General features: G+C 40.6%; 1 pseudogene; it reads left to right on the top strand.

The window, feature by feature from the left end:
• The first annotated feature begins 1395 nt into the window (after positions 1-1395).
• LOC101585795 lies at positions 1396-2196 on the top strand (annotated as a pseudogene).
• The last annotated feature ends 3414 nt before the right edge of the window (positions 2197-5610 follow it).

The raw sequence follows: 5610 nt of genomic DNA, 5'->3' as shown, positions 1-5610 counted from the left end.
TAAGTAATTTAGACTTAAATTTTTAGTTGCCACTGAAGACAGCTAGAAAACTGGGACAAAATATAAAATCATGTGTCTAAAAATAGCAGAGGAAGCTGGCCATGGTGACGCACGCCTCTAATCCCAGCACTCGGGAAGAAGGCTGAGGTAGGAGGATCACCATAAGTTTGAGGCCAGCCTGAACTGCATACTGAAAACTTGTATCAAAAGTACCTCATAACTCTCCCCTCAAAAAACCAGACAAAATAGTAAGAAATCACTGGGCTAACATGCTGGAGAAATGAAAATTTGTGATGATATGCATGGTACTGTAAATAGAAAATGGACCCTCCAGCCAGTATATGCCAATTTCTTAGTTGCCCAGGTAATTGCTCCTCTTCCAGTTCTGGTTGCTTCTCTCTTCTAGAAACAGCTGGTCACTGTGACAAGAACCAGCCTCCAACTGGCAAGCCATTCTGCCTTGTACCTCCTGTTTGCCTACCTCGTATAAGCCCTGGACTATATATATCAGGGTCTGATATTCTGGGAATGATCCCAATCAGTGCCTGTTGATGTAAATAATCTGCCTCCAAATCCTGGGTGTTGTTTGGGTATTTCTGCTTGCCATTGCAGCACCAGTGCAATTTTTCTCTTGAGGACATTTTGTAATACAAATCAGGGGACTGTGAGGTTTAACGGTGCCTTTGAGGCTCAGTGCCTTACCCTTGACTCAGGACTAAAAGGACAAACCCTAGAAATTAGGATGAAGCAGAGGTAAGCCAACCCTGAAACAAATTGTTAACCTTTTCCTTTTTTTTTTCATTTTGTATTTGGTACATGGTCTCACTACACAGCTTGGACTCGTAGTGATCCTCCTGATTTCAGCCTTCCCAGTGCTAGGATTATAAGTGAGCTCCACCATGCCTGGACTTGCTGGCTCAGTGTGCCCCAGGGACAGGGCTGGCACACCATGCAGGACCAGGGATCAAACCCCAGTCCCTGAGCTTGCCAAAGCAGGTGTTTAATCTGCTGAGCTATCTTGCTGGCCCTGTTAACCTTTTCAATGGCCTGGAAGAAGCAAATTTTTTCTTTGGAGAAAGAGAACATCAAAGCATGCCTGAAATAATTTTTGCAAATAATTAAAAATATAATTGTCAGGGCACATGAAAATATAGCTTTGCATACAAAATGATAAAATACTATGAACGATAAATGTAAAATATAACAGACTACAGAAAAAGATCCTCAAGGATCTTTTGTTTATTTGTTTGTTTTTTTGTATTTTTCCTTCAGGCATTGTGGTACCTGGCACATTTTATTTATTTGTTTGTTTGTTTTGTATTGCGAGAGAAGTAAAGCACTGTTTTGTCCCTCTGCACTCTCCATAAGAGAACTTGGTCGGAGACGGTCAAAGAGATGGCGCCCTTTAGAGTAGGAAAGCTGACCAGCATGCCTTGAGTGTGATATATGCAGCTGTAATATATGGCCAAAGAAGAGGATCCAAAAAGCAGCTAGTAAGACCAGAGCAGCCCCCCATATATACTGGGCCACCTCTTCAATCTAAATATGTTGAAGAGCAGCGTGGTTATTTACAAATGGGCTTTGTATCTATCCACAGTACAACTGGTTGTTACATTGGCTGGTGCAAGAGCACATATGTCTTTGTGAAGAATGGAATAATGAATACAGTACAATGTGGAAAAGATGCATATGCCTATCTGAAGAATCCTTTTTGAGATTTTCTTCCAAAATTGGGAGTGATTACAGTTCAAGATTGGCAGGCTTGGTTTCAGCAAGAGAAGGTTCTAGATTTAAGAAAATGGCTTATCCGCTAGGACTGACTACTTTAGGAGCAAATGTTTGTTACCCCATTCAGTCAGTAGTCATTGCTAAGGTAACTGGGAAAAAAGCATATGCTACAAGCCAGCAAATTTATGAAGCATTTAAGTCATTGTGGACAAAAAGCCCCCCAAAAAAGAATCACTCCCGGAGCCTAAAGGAAAATCTAAGCTAAGAATATCTGATGAAAAAGAAATACCTGCAGAAACAGCTCACATCCTGAAACACTCAGTGTCTTGGCCAATAGAAGTCAGTTCTGAAACAGTGATAATATCAGAACCCACCTCAGTTACTACCCCATTTATGCCTGACCCTAAACTCATGGATCATGGGCAGTCCCATCCAGAAGATGAAGATATGTACAGCACTAGGAGCTAAAGTAGACTGCATAAAGAAGTAAAAAATGTGTGAAGTTGCAAATGATGATGAAAAAAATTCATGCAATGGTAACTGACATACAGTGTAACTTAAAATCAATTTTTTTTACATCTTTCATTGTACAGTTTGATCAATCATGCATGTAAATGATTAACAAACTGAATGCAAGACAAACAATATTAAGTGATCAGTTGGCAGAAGTATTAGGTTACTTTTAATGACATATTTGAAAGCAAAAGATAATAAACACCAATGAGACCAAGATCTGAATATATATGTTTACATATATATATATATACTACATTTACATATATACATTTTTATGTACTTTAAATTTTCAAAATTAATGACAGAATAGTGTTTAGGGGCTGGGGAGATAGCTCAGTAGCATGAGCACCTTCCTGGCAAGTGCAAGAGCCTGAGTTCAATCCTTGTGACAAAAAAAGTAAAATAAAATAGAAACTTAGAATAGTATGTGGAAAGATATATTCATTTTTCTCCCATTTCTCAGAGCTGGAATAAACTATTCATATGTTAAAAAAATTTATTTTGTATTTTAGGGAAGGGTCTACAGGGTGTTCAGGGTCTCACTAGATCAGACTCATAGTGATCTGCCTGTTTATAGCCTTGCAAGTGCTGGGATTGCAGACGTGTGTCGCCACGCCCAGTCTCAGTTGCTGTCTCAGTGTGCCCTGGGGGCAGGGTTGGCATGGCAGGCCTGGGGATTGAACTTTGGCCACTGTGCCTGCTTGCAGGTGCTTTAATCTGCTGAGCTATTTGTTTGACCCTTGTCACATTCTTGTATCAGCCTCTCAATCATCATCTGGAAAGGAAATATTCTAGAGTTACATCGTTAGAACAGCTCTGATGAAACACACTAACTACTACATTTTATGAAGGAGGTACAAGATATTTCATATTCTCAGAGATGTGACACAATACTGTCTCACATCTACAATACTAGAGGATATAATTTAATTTTTTTAATTTTAATTTTATTTTATTTTATTGAGAAACAAATATCAATGAGACAGTTTCAAAGCTGATTAACAGGACAGTTTCAATAATTAATACATTGTACATCATTATCTTCTTAGTGGTTATCCATAGTACAAGATGCAGACAGAATATCCTGTCCAAACACTGTCAGTACAAATCTTTCTTCTCATTGAATTAAGTGAAAGTAGCTGTAGATCTATCTTAACTATTCCGCATATACAGATACAAAATGGTCCTTCCTTTGTATCCCCTTTTTTTGTTTAGTCTTGTCAGAGATGGGTATTCCATTGGCATCTAAATTCTATAGGTGTATAAATTTAGCAAAACAATCCAACACAGTCCAGCAGTCCACAATAGTAGTGGGTTATCCACAGAAGTTGTTGACTTGAGCCTTTCACAGCTCAGCATATTAATATAGCTTTACTTTATATATCTAATTTTTATACTTTTCTGCTGGATGGCTAAGACCAAGGTAAAGCAAGACTTGTATAACATCCTCAAGGATCTATAGGGGCTAACTACACTGATTGGACTCATAGCGATCCTCCTGTTTTCAGCCTCCTATATGCTGGGATTACAGGAACGCGCCACCACACCCAGTCTCAGTCACCTCCTCAGTGCACCCTGAGGGCAGGGCTGGCATGGCACACCAGGATCAAACCCCAGTCCCTGCACCTGCCTAAGCAGGTGCTTTAGTCCACTGAGCTATCTGGCTGGCCCAAGAACTCCAGATACAGGTTGTACCCACCTAATGTTTATCAAGTTCAAGTAGATAAAAATGAAGCTTGTTATTTATTGGAGAACTGAACTATACTGTGCGTCTGAGTGTCTGCATCAGAACTACATGCTTGCCTCACATGCATGCGGTCCTGGATTCAAGCTCCGGCATTGCAACAAAGCAACAACAACAACAAAATCATTAGAGTTTAAAAATAACCAAATAGGGCTCGGGAGATGGTTTAGTGGAATAAGCGCTTCCCTGGCAAGCACAAGGGCCTGAGTTCAATCCCTGGTTCGGCAAAAGAAAAAAAAAAATAGAAATTCTAATAGTAAAAGTTAGAGTAACCCAAATTAAGAAATCAAGGAATGAGGGTTAAAGATAAAATCCACACAGTTGAAAAAAATTAATATACATGAAGACAAGTTAGAGGAGTCATTCAAAAGGAAGCACACAGAAAGAAATTATTGGACAAAGAAATGTGACAGAATAGGTTGAAAATATTTGACATGTTCAGAATCTTTTTTTTTTTTTTTTTGTATTTTAGGGACGGGTCTACAGAGTGTTCAGGGTCTCACTACTAGATCAGACTCATAGTGATCCTCCTGTTTACAGATCTGGGATTACAGGCACACGCCACCACGCACAGTCTCAATGGCCGTCTCAGTGCGCCCCTTTGCGGGGCCGGCAGTGCAGGCCTGGGTATCGAACCCCAGAATCTTTTTTTTTTTTTTGGAACCAGGGATTGAACTCAAGCCTTTGTGCTTGCCAGGCAAGCACTTATTCTACTGAGCTATCTCCCCAGCCCAAACCCCAGAATCTTAATGAATTATAAGAACACACAAAAAGAAAGCCAGACAAAGACACCTCACAAGTGTCATAGTTTGGGGTTTTGCAAGGGGAATAATACACAGGACACATACCTTATAGGATTATTTTATAATGAATCACCCACATAATCATATACAAAGAATACAGGAAATCTGTCTACACACCAAAGATCAAGAATCCAGCTGAGGGCCTGGGTACCACAATAGTGTCTTGCATGAGTCCGGCTGAAGACCTAGAGCCATTAACAATGCCTTTCACAAGTCCAGCTGGAGGCCTAGGGCCCATGACAATGTCTCGTGTAGGCTTGTTTCATGGATCTGTGCTGGAAAAGACCAGAGTTGCCCCACAGTGGAGGAAGCTAGAAAGTCTAAGCCAGTGGGATGAAGGATCTGTGCTAGCAGGCTAAGGGATGTGAATTGGAGCCAGAAGCAATGCTCCAAAAAGTACCACAGCCATCCTCAGCAATATTGAGTTCCTGAACTTCTCTGATGATGAAGAAAGCTGAGTTCCCATCAGGAAAGCCAAAACAAGCTTCTCCAGGAGGCTGAGCTATGCACCATCTTCCCCTCCAAAGCCAGGAAGCAATGCTCAAGGTGAGGACCAGAGCTCCCCTAAAGTGAACCATAGCTATTCTCAGCAACAATGAGGTCCTGAGCTCCTCCTCCAATGAGAACAGCTAAGTTTATCAGAGAAGCCAGCATGAGGTGGTCCTCCAGCAGAATAACCCAGGAAAACCAGAAGCTTCCAACAGCTTCCCTAACTGCTTTTTCTCCTTTTTCTTCTTCTTCTTCTTCTTCTTCTTCTTCTTCTTCTTCTTCTTCTTCTTCTTCTTCTTCTTCTTCTTCTTCTTCTTCTTCTTCTTCTTC

This window comes from Octodon degus, unplaced genomic scaffold (assembly GCF_000260255.1).
Source record: "Octodon degus isolate 3935 unplaced genomic scaffold, OctDeg1.0 scaffold00019, whole genome shotgun sequence".
NCBI lineage: Eukaryota > Metazoa > Chordata > Mammalia > Rodentia > Octodontidae > Octodon > Octodon degus.
Note: the sequence above shows the minus strand (reverse complement) of the source record. Positions and strands in the feature narration are given on the sequence as shown.